Source organism: Triturus cristatus, chromosome 5_1 (genome assembly GCF_964204655.1).
Source record: "Triturus cristatus chromosome 5_1, aTriCri1.1, whole genome shotgun sequence".
Classification (NCBI taxonomy): domain Eukaryota; kingdom Metazoa; phylum Chordata; class Amphibia; order Caudata; family Salamandridae; genus Triturus; species Triturus cristatus.
Genome location: NC_140587.1, coordinates 576,023,589 through 576,043,013, shown reverse-complemented (window position 1 = coordinate 576,043,013; position 19,425 = coordinate 576,023,589). Strand labels below are relative to the sequence as shown.

At 48.2% G+C, this 19,425-nt stretch overlaps 1 protein-coding gene across 1 annotated transcript in view; it reads right to left on the bottom strand.

The window, feature by feature from the left end:
- The window catches only part of ARFGEF1 (ARF guanine nucleotide exchange factor 1), a 1,069,199-nt gene that overhangs the window by 661,335 nt on the left and 388,439 nt on the right, over positions 1-19,425 (bottom strand). The gene's annotated exons all lie outside the window — the stretch shown is intronic.

The window sequence follows — 19,425 nt, the reverse complement described above, 5'->3', positions numbered from 1 at the left end:
ACAGAGTTCTTCCACCGTTCAAACCTCGAGAACCGGTCAATGCAGCTGCAGCCCGTATCCGCGTCTACAACCTGGCTCGCTGGCCGTCGAAACCGCAATAGGTTACTGGCCTTCTCTCGGGTCCCACTTCCACTTCCACTTCCACTTCCTGAACCATCTGATTTTCCGGGTCCTAGCGTCCACCGCTCAGCCGCCGCCTCCTCCGCGACGCATCGCCGCCGACAACCGCAGCCGGCATAATCTCGGAAAAGAGAAGAAAGGGAACCGCATTGAACAGAATATGCCGTGCAATACCCGAGCATCCACCACATTCCTACCGGGTAATTTTCAACATGCCGCGTATGCTATACTCCATGTGACAGACGCCGTGCTGCTCCCGGAGCTCCCGTGACTGGCGCTAGCCCGCCGCCATGTTCCTCCTCACTTCCAGTGTCTCCTTCATCGTTCTATCGTGTACGCAACTGCTTAATGTTCATCATCGCTCTAGGCTTGGTTGGGGGGTTAATACTTCTGGAGAGTGGTACCCTTCGGGCGAGAGGGGGAAGAAAAAGTAGTGTTGTTCCCTGGGACCACCTTAGTAAAAAATAGATATCAGTTGCGGTCCCAGACCCAGTTTGGGTTCAAGATTAAGGGCGCCCTGGATTCCTCAGAGGGCTTGAAAAGTGTTGTACCCACGACTCCCCGTAAAAGGAAAAACGCTAAGCCTAGGGACACTGTGAAATCTAGAGGCCCTAGGGTTGTTTGTCCCTCCATAAAGTCGACGCCATCACTTAAGACTTATTTTAAAATAATGGAGCAAACTGTGGGGTTAAAGGAGTCAGCCCTGGCCCCAGTCTCAGCCCAGGCTCCTGCCCTGAGAGGAGGTCCCCCCCCCAGTCCATTCGGAGAGTGGTCTTTCCTCGCTGGCAGGGATCCAGGAAATTGAAAAAGAATCGGGAACTGGTATGGGGAGCCCCACTAGTTTGTCAAATGCTCCCACCCCGGACACGGATCTTGCTATCGCTATTGTCACTTCTGTTCCCCAAGCGTCCATTTTATCACCCATTCAATTAAATTCACAAAATTAAGATTTAGAGCTTGCGGATGGTGGTTCCCCGGACATGTTGTGTTCAGAGTCAGAACATGAAGGCCCTGTAGGGTTTACTCCAGGGAAAGAAGGAACGGGTAGAGATGGGTTACAGTTGGGGTCTTTCCTTCAGGCTTTAAGAGGTGACTTGCTCTCTAAGTTTGCAATCTCGGAGGCAAATCAGAAGGGGATACGGGAGAAATGTGAAGCACTAGAGTCTAAGTTGGATGATATTTGTGTACGTACAGGGGTCCCTGGAACTAGAAGTCAAAACCCTCTCGGAATTGGTACAGGGGAACATGAAGGATATTGAGGCTTTGAAACTGCAGAATCAAGCACTACAGTTGGACCTGGAGAGACTTGAAATGCAGGCCCGCAGAAACAACCTGAAGATTCTGGAAGTGTTCCGGTTATTGCATCATCCATAAACCTGTTATTAGGTCGTTATCAATCTGGCCTCACACCTCTCAACCAGCAGTTCCATAGGTAGTCCACCTCTGCGGAGGCGAGGAACCACACAGTACTAATATTGAAGAACAACAATGTGTGAGTTCAACACCTTGGACAGTCCATTATCTTCAATGCTTTACAATCGATGTCTCAGTGAATTCACTTTATCCAAACCAACTTAAGACAATTCCCCCCTCCCACCTCCCAGCCTCTTCCCCCCAACCCAACTGCCCCCCCCTTGTCCTCCCCCCCCTCTGCCGGGTCAATGTAACTCCAGGTTCATGTATCTAAGTACTCATACAGGGCCACCTGCCATCTCCCTCCCCCAACCTGGGGTCTCCCCCACTCCAATGGACATTCCAGCTGTATTGGATATAGTGACTTGGGAGGCCTGTCCCGCTATTTCCAGCATCATAGCCTCCCATGCTAGTAGCACCTCAGGCAACTTGGGGTCTCTCCTGGTGCTCCGTATGTGCCCCTCCTCTGCTAGGGCCCATTCCCGTAAATCTGACCTCCACTTTGCCAATAGAGGTCCTTGCTGTGTCAACCAGTGGATTGCTATACGCCTCTTGGCTATAACTAGCCCCAGGACCAGAAACCGCCTGCTTATCTTGCGTTTCGGGTCTCGCGGAAACAAGCCCAGTAGACACACACGGGGGTCCAATGCAATCGTCCATCCGGTTATCCGGGTCAGTTCTTCAATAACCGCCCCCCAGTACGTCTGGATCGAGGGGCACGTCCATACCATATGCAGAAAATCTGCTGGATCACAGCGACATCTGGGACATTGGGGGTCTCTGGAGCCATCAATGGCGTGCAACCTTCTAGGGGATAAGTGGTCGTGTATTATGTTGCACTGGATTTGCTTAAAGCGATTGCTCACTGCCACCTTCCGCACACTTTCGTGGATTCGCACCCAGTCTCGCGGCATAAGCTCCTGCGGGCACACCTGCTGCCATTTTTCTTCTATTGTTAGGGGGCCGGTCTTTTTATCATCCCTTAACACCTTATAAAGGTGAGTAACACATTTTCGCCCTCCCGCCATGGCTATCATAGTGACCAAAGTCTGAGTGTGCTCCGGGGCCTCCGGAAACGTAGGCCACAGTTGTCGTGCTGTTGCCGCTATTTTTGCATATTGCAGAAACTGCCCTGCTCCCAATTCAAAGGCGGTCACTGCCTCCTGATACGTAATAAATTTATCGTCTGGGTACAGGTCGGCCAACATCAGGCAGCCCCCTGACTTCCACACCTCCGTTGACATTACTTGTTCAATCTGTGCAAAGGGCGGCATCTGCCAGAGGTCCGCCTCCGGGGCAAAGGGTCTATCTTGAATAATTTTACGTACCACTCGGTTCCAAATTGCAGCCCCAAGCCGCACCAGAGGTGGGTCCAGCCCCCCAGCCCGCCACAACAAAGCCCCGAGCTGTCGGTCCCCGTACGTGCCTGCCAGCAGGGACCTCTCCCAAGAGGGATCCGCGTCCAACCAGGCTATGGCATGTTGCAATTGCGATGCAAAGTAGTAGAGCTCCAGATCCGGGATCTCCAAACCCCCTCTACCCCAGCTACGTTTCAGGACTTCTAAACTAACCCTGCATCGCTTCCTATTCCACATCAGTTGGACCAGGAGCGAATCGAGTTCCCGAAAAACCCGGTGTGGAATTTCGAAAAAGGAACCTTGCATGGTATAGAGGCATCGAGGCAGGACTACCATCTTTATGAGTGCAATCTTTCCCATCAGGGAGAGGTTTAAGAGTATTCCAAAAGGTAATACTACCCTGTAACCCCCGGATTATCCTCCCCATATTACGCTGATAGAACCCTTCCTCGGACCTATCGAGCCATATCCCTAAGTATCGGATCATGTCCTCCGCCCAAGGAAGTTCCAGCTCTGGTCGATGGTCCGCCTCCCAGTCGATCTTAGATTCAATCGAGTAGAGCTGTGACTTTGTTCTGTTGATATAGATTCCGGAGGCCAGCGCTGTTAACAATATCGGCAGTGATTGGGTCGGTCGACTCAAGTATATTAACGCATCGTCGGCGTACAGTGAGACCACATGCTCCGTATTCCCCACCCGTATGCCCTGTCCCACGAGTATCCTGCGCAAGTGGCACGCCAACGGCTCCATTGCCAGGGCGAACAGCAATGGGGAAAGCGGGCAGCCCTGCCGCGTTCCCCTCACTATGTTAAATGCATCCGACACGTACCGACCCGTACGGACCCGCGCCAGCGGCCGAGCATATAATAACTTGATCCAATTAACAAATCCCGCCCCCAAACCCATTTTAAGCAGAACCTGCCAGAGATAATCCCACCTGCTTGAATCAAACGCCTGTTCGATATCAAGGAACACTAAAGTGTTCTGCTGGGCCCGTCCTTCCACAGATTGCAGAATGTGCGCTAGGCGTCGAATATTCCTCAGAGTACTTCTACCCGGTATAAAGCCGGACTGATCATCATGGGTAAGTCCGCCGAAGATAAGGGAGGAGCCTAGACGCCAACACCCGACAAATATGATAATTTTAAGATCCACATTCAGCATGGAAATGGGCCTATAAGAGCCGGGAAGGAGGGGATCCTTCCCCGGTTTGGGGATCATTACAATCAAAGCTTCCCGCATGGAGTCCGGGAGCGCCCCACGTGTCCCGGCCTCCAACGTGGTTTCTAGTAATTTGGGGACCAGCAGTCCACTGAACTCTTTATAAAGCTCGGCGGGTATGCCGTCCATTCCCGGGGATTTTGCAGTTTTTAGGTGGGCGATATCTGCCCGTAGTTCTTCCCCCCTAAGGGGGCCTCCCAGTGCGTCCTGGTCGTCTGCGTCTATGCTGGGCAGGTCCATCTCAACCAAATAGGCCTCCACCGCCTCAGGGGCCGAGGGGACTGCGTCTCAGAGTATACTTTACGTAGGTGGGCCACGAATGCGCTATTTATTTCATGTTGGGTATACACCATCTGTCCCAGATCGTTTTTAAGTGCCAAAATCGGGCGCGGCTGAGTTTCCGTTCGAATCAGGCGCGCCAGCAACCGCCCTGCCTTATCTCCTTCCGTGTACCAACGACGCCTACTCTCAGTTCTAACATATTTGCCTAACGAGTCCCATAGGTCTCCTATCCGCCGTCGCACTTCGTTCCCTTCAGGCGACCCCTTCTTATTCGTGGGGAGTTCCGTTTCCAACTCTTCCAATCGTACCTCCTGCCGCCGCAGGTCACGCTCCAACACTTTCTTGACCCCCACCTCCGTGGACCGACATATCCCCCTAACAACCACTTTCATTGCGTCCCATTCAGTCGATCTGGTGCTGGCGGAGCCCCAATTGAACTCCATATATTCATTTAACCCAGTCGAAATAGCGTCTTTATAAATCGGGTCGCCCAAGGCTTCAGTATTGAGCCTCCAAAGTGGTATCTTCGATCTCGGTCGGGCCAGCGAGTAGGCAATCAGGAGCGGGGAATGGTCCGACAGGTATCGGGCTAGATATTGCGTCTCCGTTACCCGATAGATCGCCGTCTGTTGGATGAAGAAGTAGTCTAGTCTGCTAAAGGTATTGGCAGCAGGTGTGTGGCACGAGTACACTCTGCGACTAGGGTTATGGTGGCGCCACACGTCCAGTAGGCCATAATTAAGTATCATGTGGCTCATAGCTTCTCTGACATGGGGCTTGGCATCCGGTTTGGGGGGGAATCTGTCGAGCTCCCCATCTAGGGCACAATTGAAGTCCCTAGCCACCACCAATTCTGTATCCGGGTCCAGATCCAGCACTCCCAGTGCACGGCTTAAAAACCCCCCGTCGTCACTATTCGGGGCATAAACATTCACCAGGCAGATATTGCACCCATCAAGGGTCCCCTTCACTGCAACGTATCTACCCTCTGGATCTTGTTGAACATACAGAGCCTGAAAGGGGACTCCCGGTGCCAACCACATTAACGCGCCCCGGGCAAACCCTGAGTAGGATGTGGCAAAGAGCTGACCCCTCCAGCTGCGTTGGACAAATTTAAGACAGTCTCCCCATAAGGGGGTTTCCTGGAGTAGAGCTATACTGACCCCATAGCGCCTTAGGTATGATGCTACCCGGATCCGTTTCACCCTGTTATTGAGCCCCCGCACGTTCCACGTATTTAGTTTGTAACTCTGAGTATCCCCTGTCATGGGCGAACATGTGTCGGCATCCTAGTTCCCTGCCTTTGGTGCGCGGACCCCCCATCAATACCATACCTTACCCCCGCCAGAAACCCAAGACTTCGATCCCCTGTGTGCCAACATGAACCTGACCCGGCAGCAACCCCAACAAATCCCCAACTGTAAACCCCAACTCCCCCCACCCACAGGCAGTAGCCCGTCATTCTCACAACCGATCCCGGTCTGAGGACTCAGAACCCCGCCCCAAAGCTCCTCCCACCCCTCAAGATATCCCTCTCAGCTTAAAAGAACAAAGCAGTTACAACTTCACTTGTTCAACCAAATCCTCGTGTCCTTTGCACCCTCCAATGACTCTGTGAATCAGCCGACTGCCTGGCACCGTGCAACCCCGCCCGACCAAGGTCTAGCCAGGCCGCCTCGGCACTCCACAGCCGGCACACCTAACCAGCGTGTAGGCGGAATACAGTACCTTCCTCCAGCATGTTCCTAAACCCCCCCCCTCCCACTAGTTCAGAGGGCTCAATGTTCGCGCATCAATGTCTCCCAGGAAAGCCAAGTACCCATCGGGCAAAACCCAGTACTCACAGTGTCCATGTTGATCTATCCCAGAGGCACAGCGTCAGGGCTCTCCCTCACTTGTGTTCGGAGCCTACCATATCTGGGCCGGTGGCACCCTCCAGGTCCGACTGTGTTTCCTGAACCAGACAGAGTGGGGAAAACTGGTTCTGCGTCTGGATGCCCTCTCCCTCCGTGAGGAGCGTGCCATCCGGTCCCACCACGATACGCCCCTCATCTGCACGATCGTGGTCGCGCCTCTGTCGTCCTTCACTGCGGCGTTGCTGGCTCCGCTGTCAATTACTCCGACGTCCCTGCTCCTGCCATCCCTGATTTTGGTCCGGGCTGGCCAGACCCAGCGAATCCATCCAGTCAACAGCTTCCGACGGAGTACCAAAGAAGTGGACTTTGTCAGCGTGTTGTACTCGGAGCCTGGCTGGGAACATCAGGCTGTATTTTATATTATGGCTATGCATCCATCGTTTGACACCCAGGAAATCGGTCCTCAAGTCTTGCACTTTTTTAGAATGTCGTGGCCTTCGAATCGAGGAGGGCCTTTAGCCCGAATATACTGTAAGATCATGTCCTGGTCCCTAAAGTTGAACAGCCGGGCAATCAGGGCTCTAGGCGGGGATCCCGGTTTTGGGGGCGGCCCCAGCGACCTATGCGCCCTTTCCACCGCAAACATTTTGGATAGTCTCAGCTGAGGGAACGCTCTACCAATCCATTCCTCCAGAAAGAGGTCCGCAGCCGGTCCCTCCGCCTTTTCGGGAAATCCCAAAAAACGGAGATTGTTTCGCCTAGAGCGTCCTTCGGCGTCTTCCGCCCTGTCCTCCAACCGGGCAGTATGGTCCCAGAGGGCCGTTACCGTCTCCCGCAGCTGCCTGACCTCCGACTGCAGCGTGTTCAGATCTCCCTCAGTAGTGGTGACCCTGTCCGCCACCTTCCTGAGATCCAGGCGTAGATGATTGATGTCCATGGCCATCCCATCCATTTTAGTTTCTAACGCCACCCTGGAGTCTCGAATCGCTGCCAGTATATCCGCTTTATCCCGTGCGGCCGCCTCCAGGTGGGCTCCTTGTTCCATATCCGCCCGAAGGCGATCCGTCGCCGTCTGGCCCGGGAACGTGTATTGGTCAATTTTGTTCGTCTGGGCGCCTCTCAAGGCCCGGTCCTTCCCCATCTTCCGCAGGGCCGTCTTCTGGGATACCGTTGCGGCCCCTCCGTCCAACCAAACCAGGGATAGGGTTCCCTCAAGCAATCTACCTTCTCAGTGGGGGTTCTGAGTCGTCCATACCGAGCTAGCCATGCGTCCTCCACTCGGATCAGCTACCAAGTCATTCGCCTCCGGTCTCCAGGCACTCCAGGCTGGTCCAGTGGGGTAGCCCTGTGAGCTCAACCCTTTCACACACCACTCGAAGGAGGGGGACCCCTCACCGCATCCCCCAGGGGCGCCGCTTCCAGGCGCACAGCGCACCGCTGCCCAGCCTTCTGCACCGTCTTCAAGTCTCGGTACTGAGACCCCGTGGTTGTGGAGGTTGGCCTTACCTTGCTTCCTCCGTCCCAATCCGGGCCTATCTCCGGCCGCGCTTTTCAGTGATGCCGGGCTTCCGAGAGGCAGGCCTGTACGGGCAGCGCTCCTCCGTCGCCGGGCCCGAGATGGAGTCTTCAGATCTCCGGGGTCCGTGACCAGATCCCCAGGCAGTTTTCACGCGTTCTCGAAGCCTATTACCCAGCAGGCCGCGGCGCCCCGGCCTCGCGTTGGTGCCTTCGCCGGCCCGTGGGGTCTCGTCGTCGCCCTCCTGTCCTGTAATTCTTCCTCACCAGGGCCTGTAGTGTAGGCGCCGTTACGCAGCCCGTTATTTAGGGCAGGAGCACCGTCTGTCCTCGTCCACTTCACCAGCCGGGCCAAGCCAATAGGCACCACCTTCCCCCTAGGTATAACAGGGCCCAAACGCTACTGCTGCAGGATACACCTGTAATTATCCCCGTCAGTGCAGGCACCTCATGTCCCAGGGCAGATCACCCCGCCGGCCATCGTCCCCTCAACACGAGGCTGGCCAATGGTCTCCCCGGGTCTCCGTTCGGGGCCAGCCGTCCGTCTTCCTCAGGCCTCTGACCGGGCCTCACCGCTCCCTAACATCGCAGGGAGGACCGCCGGAAAGCGACGGCCCAGATCGCCGTGTCCGCTGGGTGCCCGCGGGGGTGGTCGGTGCACCTCCAAACCTTGAGCCCAGGCCCACAGTCTAGACTCTGCCACACCGTTTGGCCGCCGTACCTCCGCCGATATCCCAGGTGATTTCAGGCTCCTTCAACAGGATTATGGGTGGGCCTTCCACGGCGTACCTCTATCACCGGACTTGCGTAGAGCGCACCCCCGGTCTCCGAGTTCAGAGCGGCCAGCGGAGCCGCCGCATCCGCTCCCCTCCGACTTCCACCTCCAGGGGACAATGGCACCGTCTGGGTCCCCAACTCAGGTCTCCGCCTTAGAGGCCTTTATAATCGGCCTCACTGCAACTGTTCCGATCCCCCGGCATCGGTCGGCGCCGCCATCTTGGGTTCATGCAGCCCGGCGCGTCTCCAGGTTTCTTTGAACGATTCCCCAGACTTCGGACCGGCTGCTCTCACTTCGTCAAGGACCCTCGGGGCAGGGGGGGGGTGCCGATGTCAGCGTTTACAAAATTAGTCCGATTCCGCCAGGATTTCTGCAGGATTTGTACTTACGGGGCAGGAGCTGCGCCGAGCTGCGTCTAGCTGGCCATGCTGTCAGGCCACGCCCCCAACCTGAGGATTCTTAAGATCCTGGAGGGTGCGGAAAAGGGTGATATTAAGGCTTTCATTTGCAAGCTGCTAAGGGAGGGAGTGCTGCAGGATTCGGGGGATATTGACCTAGAATCAGAGATTCAGAGAGTCCACAGGGACCCATTTAAACTCCATCCGGGTAGGAAAACACCGAGGAAAATCTTAGTTAATCTTCAGACCTATGCGGTTAAAGAGCTGATTCTGGGGAGATCCTTGCATGGGGTAACATTACATCATGAGGCAGGGGCCTACCAAATCTGTTCAGATATGGGCAGCAGAACAGCGCAAAGGCAATGGGAGATAGGCTCTAGAATGCCAGAACTCAGGAGTTTGGGAGCACAGGTCCAAATGAAGTTTCCTGCATTGCTTAAGGTAATGTGGAATAATAAGATGCACAACTTCAGCCCCCCAGAGAATGTAGACGCTCTTCTGCTGCAGATGAGGGGGTAGGGCTGTATAGCTTCACTGCCTGTTTAGCACGATTCACTGTAGTGGAAGTATCAGAGTCCTCAGACTCATAGTGAGAAATATAAAGAAATATAAAGATTTTTTTTTTTTTTTTAAACAATTAATAAATAATAATCGTTAATAACAAAAATATAACAAAATGTAATAAAATTAAGGTAAATAATAAGGGGGGGGAGGAAATTCCTTTAGGAATGTTGTGTGAACCTTGCCTGATTACCACGCCTATCGGATATTTGTTTGCAGTGAGTTTTTTGTTGTTGTTGTTAATGGAAGAATAGTAAGACGCTAGGCTGCTCCATGGAGGGTTCCATCTGGAGGTTGGCGTCAAGGGATGGAAGGTGGGTTCCTCAGGGGGGGGGGGGGGGGGGGGGGGGGAAAGATTGGAAAATTGTCCTCATACAAATAATACTCAAGTTTAATGGTTCTAGTCAGGTAGTTTCTCTCTGGATTAAGCATGGGTAGTATACAGGAGATTAAGTTCCTCTCCTGGAATGTAAATGGTTTTAGGAACTCTAGGAAGTTATCCCGGGTGTGTGAATCTTTGAAGAGGAATGAGGCTCTATTGCGGGAAACCCATTTGGAAGCTCAGGAATGTAAACAAGGTTTAATCAAATCAAAGGGGCTGCACAGAAGGGGTAGCTATGATCATAAGATGTAATATGGGGATTAAGGTGGAGAAATGGGTCACCGATCAATCCGGGAGGTGGATAGTGCCAACTATTTCTATTTGTGGTGTATTGGTAGTATGTGCCGGCTATTATGGGCCTAATGAGGATAATCTGGGCCGTCTTTTGAGTCTCCAGGCTTGCTTGTTAAGTACATCTGCCCCAGTTATACTCAGAGGAGATTTTAATTTAGTGTGGGATACTCAACTGGACCGCACATCTAAAGTAAAGTATAATGTGCCTCCCAGAACTTGCTCTACACTTAAGACTCTTGTTAAGGAGTTTAGGCTGTTGGATATATGGAGAGTAGATAAAGGGAATATTAGGAAATACTCATTTTATAGTAAGAAATACAGACAATATTCAAGAATTGACTACTTTTTAGTAGATCAGTCTCTGCTCTCAGATCTTAAGTCCATAGCCTATATTCCAGCATCGATATCCGATCATTCTGCAGTTGAGCTGAAGCTCAATCTTAAGTTCAAAGGGCGCCAGGGGAGGTGGACTTTAGACAGGACCTTACTACTAGAGGAGAGGATGAGGGTTGAGCTTGACGTAACAATAGAGGAGTTTATTAGGTTTAATATAGCCTTCACCAGTTATAAAACAATGTGGGAGACTTTTAAGTTATATCTGAGGGGACTTTTGAGCTCCTTAATGATTAATAAAAGTAGAATAGTTAAAGAAGTAGATTTAGATAGCCTTAGCAAAATTAAGGAAAAGGAGAAAGAACTGCAACAGGCAGCTCTGACCTCCCGAAGTCTTATGCCACAATTAGAGAGGGAGTGGATTTCTCTGCAAGCTAATTTCTATGCCAGGATTGATAAAATGGTGAAGGATAAATGGGATGCCAGTAAACTACAGCTTTTCGCCTATGGCGAAAAATGTGGTTCTTTGCTGGCCTGGAAATCCAGAATAGATAGGGTTAGGAACCATATCAAGAGCTTGTTTCAAAGAGGGTCTGGAGTCCTGTTGCAGGAAGATGATGAGATCAGGGAGGAGGCTAGATCCTTTATGCACGATCTATATAAGGAAGACATTGTTCATAAACCAGAGGCTGTTAAAACTTGGTTGAACTTGAGGGATCTCCCCCGTCTGTCTGAAACAGACAGGCTCCACTTATCAACTAGTATCTCAGAAGGGGAGATCAGAGATCAACTTAAAAAAATGAGCAGAGGTAAAGCTGCGGAGCCAGATGGGCTCCCTGTTGAGATATATTTGGTCTTACTAGATAGGGTAGTGCCGGTTCTAAAAACTCTTTTTAATAAAATATTTCTATATAGAGAAGTGATCCCCCCCCATGGTCGGAAGCGACAGTGTCCTTGATTCTTAAGCAAGATAAGGATCCTCAAAAAATTGAGGCATATAGGCCTATTGTGTTACTCAATCTGGACCTCAAGATCTTCTCTGGGATTCTGGCTGCCAGGATGGCAAAAATTATTAAAACTATCATACATTCCGATCAGAGGGGATTCATAACTGGAAGTCAGCTCAATGATCTTACCTTTCAAGCCATAGGGGCAATTGATTTTGCAACTGAAGGTAGGATGCCACTAACTCTTGTTGCAATCGATGCCGCCAAGGCGTTTGATTAGGTCAGCTGGAATTATCTTTGGGAGACCATGCGTAGTTTTGGTTTCCCTATGAATTTTATCAAGGCTGCTAAATCCCTTTATTCAGACCCACGAGCAAAAGTTCTAGTCAATGGTATCCTATCGGAATGGTTCAGTATCTCAAGAGGTACCAGACACGGTTGTCCCCTGTCACCCTTATTGTTTAATTTATATATTGAACCCTTTGTCTGCTCCCTTAGAGAAGATCCCCTTATTTTGCCTTTTAAGATCGCCGACCTAGAACTTAAGGTTGCTCTCTATGCAGATGACCTTTTAATGTATACTTCTGACCATGTAAAAGCAATACCTGGGCTATTTGAATTGGCCGGGGAATTCGGTAAGGTCTCTGGTTACAAGATGAATAGAGAAAAAACTGAAACAATGAGTTGGAATTGTGAGAATCCAATACCAGGGGCTAAGGGTTGGATGAGATATCTGGGGATCCATCAAGCGCAGAAGATGACAGATACATCTAAGATAAGCAGGGAGAAGGTCGCTAAGGAGGTGGGCAGCTTCCTGTCAAGCTGGGCGAGTCTACCATTGAATATATACGGGAGGGTGAATCTCGTAAAAATGATAATTCTGCCTAAGGTAACTTTTCTGTTTAATTCAATCCCGCTTCCTTTTAACATCAGAGGAAAAATTGGGTCATTTATTTGGGCCACAAAAACCCCGAGAATAGCGTGGAAAAAGCTCAGGAGAGGGCTAAAGAGAGGAGGATTGGCCCTCCCCGATCTTATTGCCATGCTTTTCATTGACATTTTTTTAGAATGTTAGCAAATAAGATGGATTCTTCCTCTATGGGCCGTTTGTTTCAGGCACTGTTGCATGATGTTCCGCAGGGACAGGAATTTTTTCTCTATAAATTTGGAGATCCCAAGTTTTACAAAAAAGTTTGACTCAAGATTTTATTAGTTGCACTAAAAAATTGGGGGTTTATTAGGAATACATTGTGAATACCATATTATACGACCCAGGCCCCAATTTGGGACTCTCCAGGCACCCCGGTATGCCTTCAGGACCAATTGTCACAACCACTTAGATTAACAGGTATCAGGTTATGGGGTGATCTTCAGAAAGATTCACAACTGATCAGCTGGGACTTAATGTCTAATATAATCAGTGGGACACTAACAAGATTTAAATTCTATCAATTGTCCGCGTGGTGGGCAACACAGTCATGGAGCAATGAAGATCTGGGTATAATCATAGATTCTATTTCTAGAACAGGATCATGGAAACGTGAAGTGTCTTTCTGGTATGGGGCTTTTATAGATACAGGAGATCATCTAGACTTAGAGATGGTGAGACGGTGGGGTAGTGTTCTCTCCGAAAATGGGGATGACTTACGAAAGCTCTGGTGTGACTCATTTTCTATGTTACAGACTGCGGTTAAACCAGCCAATCTCAGGAGAAACCATCTATACACCGCTTATAGAGTGTATTGGACTCCGGGTAAACTATCTAAGATGTCTACAACGATCTATCACTGCCCTAGATATAAGTACCCAGCTGCTGCTGATCTTCATATATTTATGGATTGCCGGAAACTCGGGCCCTTTTGGACTGAGGTATGTGGTTTCCTGGAGGCTGTGTTGCATATTCAGATTGAAGTAAATGTCAGGCTTATTTTCTTCGGTCTTTTGTCGGACTATGGTTTGAATGCTCTAGCTTCAAATTTTGCATTCTATGTAGTAATTATTGCTAGGAGGGAAATATGTAAAGCTTGGAAGCTCGAAGCACCTCCTTCCTTTGCGGATTGCTTAAAGAACATCATCATGATTAGTCAATCTGATATGGCCTGTGACAACTCTAGTGCAAAAAAAAATCTGGGCAGCATTAGAGGTCTGGAGAGGGAAGTAAGATCAGTCCTGTGATTATGCCGGAGGTCTGTCGGTCCGATCCTCCCCAGTAACAAGTGGTGCTTCAGGTGTTGTGAACGGGAGTGGGACCAGGATACAGCCGCACCTCTGGGAAGAGCCCACCATTAGGGCGGCTCTCAATAAGGGCTCGTTTGAAGGGTGTGGAAATATTACATCTAGAGCTTTTTCCGATGGCATGTATGAGGACTAAAATAAATAAATAAACGTATTTACCTCTGAATTACTTCAAAAACCAAGACCGTTAAGAATGAGAAAGGTTAAAAAAGAGAGAGCATAACAAGCGTGCAATGTTAGGAAAGGACTAATGAGATCGGTGGGATGAGTATGAATAAACAAGGCAAATAAGGCAGGTGTGCAGCGTTGGTCAGGTAAAGTATTTTTGATAGTTTAAATTACACTAGCCCAATATTTGACCAGCTCCTTTCCCATTTTGCTCCTGAAATTTATAGTCCTAGAAGATTAGGGACAGTGTTCCAATCATGCAGCCTCATTGAGATCTGGGCGGATCGGATACTCTGTCACAAATGTGACGGATATCTCGTCCATTGTATTACAAGTGTATTATATCCTATGGCACTTGTAATTTTGCAGACGAGACATCGTCACATTTGTGATGGAGTGTCCCATCCGCCAAGATCTAAATCACGTCCAAGGTCTTAAGACACCATTTAGGGGCACTAACTGTTACACTTCATCTCTTGTTTTTATTTTCCATGAAACAGCCAGGAACAGTCTTATCACATTAGTCACATTCTGGTTATCAGCATGTAAAACACGCAGCCTTCCTATCCTGTCTTGTTTGATTCACAACATACTCCTTTTCATCAAAACCTTTAACATGGGCGAAAAAGCAGAAACTGTTTAGACTGGGTGATGGCATCACAACTAACCAGACCAAACCATCTCTTTTATTTACGAATTAGGGAGAGAGAGGAATAAAGTAGTAAATTGGGCTTTTTCACATGCTCACCCCAGATTGTTTGACACTGCTAATCTGTGCCACCATGCTGCATGTGCTCTGTCCTAAACTAGAAGTGGTAAAACTGGTTCCAGCCAATCGGAATACTAAACTGTCTTGTAAGACTAGTATAGATTGGCCGTGAAATGCACCAAAGGCGAGCAAATTAAATGTAATATGTGGGCTTCAGTGAGTATTTACGCATATGTGTAGATGCCTGCCGGGAATGGTGCTGTGCTCTGGCTGTGCTGCAGTTTAAATGCACTCCAGTGACACATGTTAGGGAAAAGTCCCTTTGCCGTTTAGAAATAGCCTATTTTACATATTCATAAGTCACACTGTAAAGTGTGCCTTGTAAGCCCACAGGAAAGGGTCCTAACATATCAAAACTAACCTAACAGTGCTAATACTCATCACAACTTCAGGGCTGGCATACACATACTTGGCCGGGAGAATTAACAAATCTGGCTAAGAGGGCAATAGCATATATAGATGATCATTGGAAGAGAAGATGGATGTTAACTGCTACCCACTTAGCATGGATAAGCTATCGGGTAGTGGACAGGAACAGTAGGCAGAGCAAAGGGCAGCTATAGTACTACCTCTCTGGACTTGGAGAAGCCAGGGTCTTTTCTTATTTGCTCCCACAATCCTTCCAGACAGAGCAGCTCCAGTCACAATAGGGAAGATAACCTTTCCTCTCATCTGGCATTGTAAAAACTGGTTATCTAAATAGGAGTGTGGTTAATTTTACAGTAAGGGAAAGAAGATGTGCTGCAAGAGAAGGTGGAGAGGCTGTGAGAAAATCATTAAGACTGAGTGGCAGAATTTATCCAATCAGCGACTAGTGTACAGGATGAATCGGGCACCTCACCCACCACCTCAGAACATTCTTGAACCTGAGAAGTCTCCACCAGAAGAAGACGGTACTGCTGAAAGAAGATTCTTCACTCTTGATACTAAGCCAGGAACTGTAACTGTTTTTTAGGGGTCGAGAAGTTGGCCTCCAGTTTGCCTGCTTCTGGAGTAAAAACCTGCATAAATCCTATCTGGAGGGAAACCTGATGCCTGGAAACCCGGTGACCAGAAACCCGCCCTGATGAGCTAGGAGCTGAAGGTCTTCCGGCACTTGGAAAAAGTTGGCACTTAGTCATTTTTTTTAACTCCGAGGGACCAGGAGAAGGTGTTAAGGCTTGCCCATTGAGTCGCATTCAAGGGGGCACGATTACTAGGTTTATGCAGCTCAGAACTTTTTTCTGCCCTGAAAAATTAATCAGCGGAACCCCAAGGTGAAGATATCCAACCTCGCAAAGCCCTACGCATCTACAGCTTCAAGACGTGCCCCGCCGAATGATTTTGACTTCACAAAACTGACTAAGTCCAAAGGTAAAACCTTGTACGGGGGCGAGGCAGCAAATCTATCCAACTCGTGAAGCAACCTCAGCAGCTACAAAATCCAGGTTTGTCCCAATCAAAGGTTTTTGTGCCAAAAAGAACAGATGCAACTACGTATTCAACAGTGAGGAACCCTCGCCGGCCATAGACTTGGAACTTGCCTTGCCGAGAAATTCTAACTTCAATTTCCGACACCAAGTCTGAAAGTAAACATTTTGATCTGGACCATTCCCTTGGTGTATCCGACTTCTGCTCTATTGTGGTTGGCCTGAAAACGGCTCTCTGTCATGGTCAACAGGGAACAGTGACTTGATTGGTGTTTTACTTTTTGCTGCTTTTTGCCTTAAAACTTTAAAAAGTAATATCTCATTCCTCTCAACCTAATTTAATGATCTTGGTGTCTTTTTGCTCAATTATTTCTCTTTTGACTTGGTTTATGAATTTTATTAGGTTGAACTCTTTACTTTCAAAATGTTGGTACTGCTTGAACTTAACACACACTCACTGTCTAGTGAGCTTATCTAGAATGACACATGCCTTCACAAGTTCTCCCTGATGACTGTAGAAATCAGTGGGTGTAGTTGATGCCACAGGTCTCAAGAACATCAGTGCCATTGATTAATCCCAAATTCGACAAGATGTAAGCCCTTAAAGAGGATCTAATTTACCCACTAAAGCATTCCTAGAACCAGTGATCGCACTTGACTTTGAATAATTATTGGTGTATTAGGCTGGTCTCCACATGAACTGTGAGGTATTTATTTATTTATTTGCTGGTTTGTATAGCGCTGGAATCGACTCCAGGTGGAGTATCTCTGCGCTTTTGGAGCCGGTCGAAACAGAGGTGTGAAAGAATGGGGCTAGATCTCATTTCTGAACAGTACAGTTTTCAAGTGTCTCCTGAAAGTGAGGTGTTCTTTACACTGTCTCAGAGACAGAGGGAGTTTGTTCCATAATGTGGGTCCTGTAATTGATAGTGCTTTGCTCCCATGTCTTGCTTTTTTTGCACGGTGGATCACTAAGAGAGGATTGTTGCTGGACCTGAGCGATCGAGTTGGAATATAGGGAACAAATTTGTTTAGAAGGTATGCGGGCCCTTGTCCATTTAGACATTTATGAATCAGACAACATATTTTAAATTTAGTTCTCTGCCGGATTGAGAGCCAGTGCAGTTGCTCAAGGAGGGGCTTAGAAGCAGTTCTCGGGGGGGACGTTGAGGACAAGGCGAGCTGCCGTGTTCTGAATGACCTGAAGCTTGGCCAATACGCCTTCGTTGGCAAAAAGCAACAGGCCATTACAATAGTCAATCCGACTTAAAACCAAAGCCTGAACAAGAATTCTCCTAAAGGAGTCAGGTAGTAGAGGGAAAACTTTACGTAACAGGCTAATGGTATGGAAGCATATTCCTGAAATATAGTTAACATGCTGTTTGAGTGACAAATCTTGATCCAATCGGATCCCTAAATTCTTCACGACCTGTTTGGGTTTGGGAACTGTTCCCAGGTCGTGTGGCCACCAATCAGGGGTCCATAGTATTTTAGCTTCTCCAAACAGCATTACCTCAGTTTTGCTGACGTTGCACTGAAGATAATTGGAGGACATCCAATGTGCCACTGCCTTCATGCCTAAAGAGAAAGAGCTTCTTACATCAGCGGAGAGAGTCTTAAAGGGGAAGAGGAGCTGTGTATCATCAGCATATGATACTGGGATGAAACCATACATGCGCATCACTCTTGCCAGGTATGGTTTGTACCATGTCTCAACATCCACTAGATGTCCACGGGTCCCATAAAGTATGAACATTGTTGGCTGCGAAATCCTGTTCACTTAATATGACAACTTTTTGTGCCTTGTGAGAATAAAAATCTAGTCAAAAGGCAGACATATCATAGCACACTGACTTTATTGCAACATTGAATATGATAACTAGACCTATTGAGAAACACTGCCACAGTAATATATTGAGACATGAAGATTTTCGGAGATTTACAAGTACTAGTAATATATGGCTGACAGACTTACACTGCCATAGACTCCAATGTTAAATGCATTATAGCCCCTTAATATGGAGGCCATGTTTGTGGTAATCTAAAAATCCAAACTGTAAACTTTTTCCAGTTTACATTCTGCTATTACAAAGAGATTCCAATTTTCTTTAGAATATATATATCTAACTGGACGGAGTGCAATAACTTTATTTTGGTGTATCTAACTTCCCAAACAACATCACCTATAACAGTAATAGTTCAATGATTAATACATCTCAAGGTCAAAACAGAAATATCTAGCACGCAATGGGCAGACCAACTGTGCCCATGGTCTCAGGCCCTTAGGTTATACGACAGTTATTCAACACAGAACTGCTGAATAACCAATGACTGCACCAATACCTGGAAAGGAGGTCTGACAACTTGCACTCAGCTTTCAATCCTATGCTGAACATACTCAACTTTGTATCGAACGTACAGGGATTCTGAGCAAAATTTGCAGCTAAAACGGTGGCCCGCGCTCAGTAGAGACCAAATGATGACAAACTCAAAGACATAATCTGCCATTTCCGGTCTCATTACACAGCTCAATATTTTCTCTGCTTCCTGCTCACTACCCAGTTATATTGCCACTAGTGTCTCTTCTCCGACCTTAAGTCAAACCTGCCACTAACTCCATTGACTTTCAGCTCAAATGTCACAGATATAACCTCCCTCAAAACTCTTCACAAATCTGTCTTTATGAACCAGCTCATCCTTAAAAATATTAACCAGCTTTACATAGCCCTTTATCTTTCTAACGACTTTCTGAAAGATGCTCAAAATGCTCCTGTATATCTGCTTCTCAGTTTGAGTAAGAGTTATCAGGTCTCCGCTTCATGAAATTCACCATTGGGATTTGATATTTGCCAGAATCTCCTTTAAGATCAAGCATTTTTCCCATAAATCCCTTCACTTGAGAACCCCTCAATGTCTTTGGTGTGAAGTCTTCTCATACATCCCAATATGGACCTTACTCGTGTCCATAGGACATCTGCTCCTTGCCCATTTTTCAAACACTTGCTTGCTGACTCTCATCTGGGGTCCCACTCTGTGGAACTCATTTCCCCCTAAATCAGAGTTAAACAATAACTTTGCATTCTTCAAATTGCTTAACTGTTTTTTACAAGTAGATCCGATCATTTATTTCAGAGTCAAGATGGTGAGTGTGAAGATCTTGTTCCCAGTCTCTCATGCTCTGGTCATCTCAGAAGACACAGATTTTTTTAAATATACATCCAATGACAATGCCAGGTCACACAGCGAACAATTTTCACTAAATTTCAGTTTCATTCTTTGGCACCTTCTTTATATTGAATTCAAAAGAAAAAAACGAATTCTTGGTACTTCTGTGGCTTCCTTTCACATTGTAAAAAGATGTAAAGTTTCCGTGGCTCATTCATAA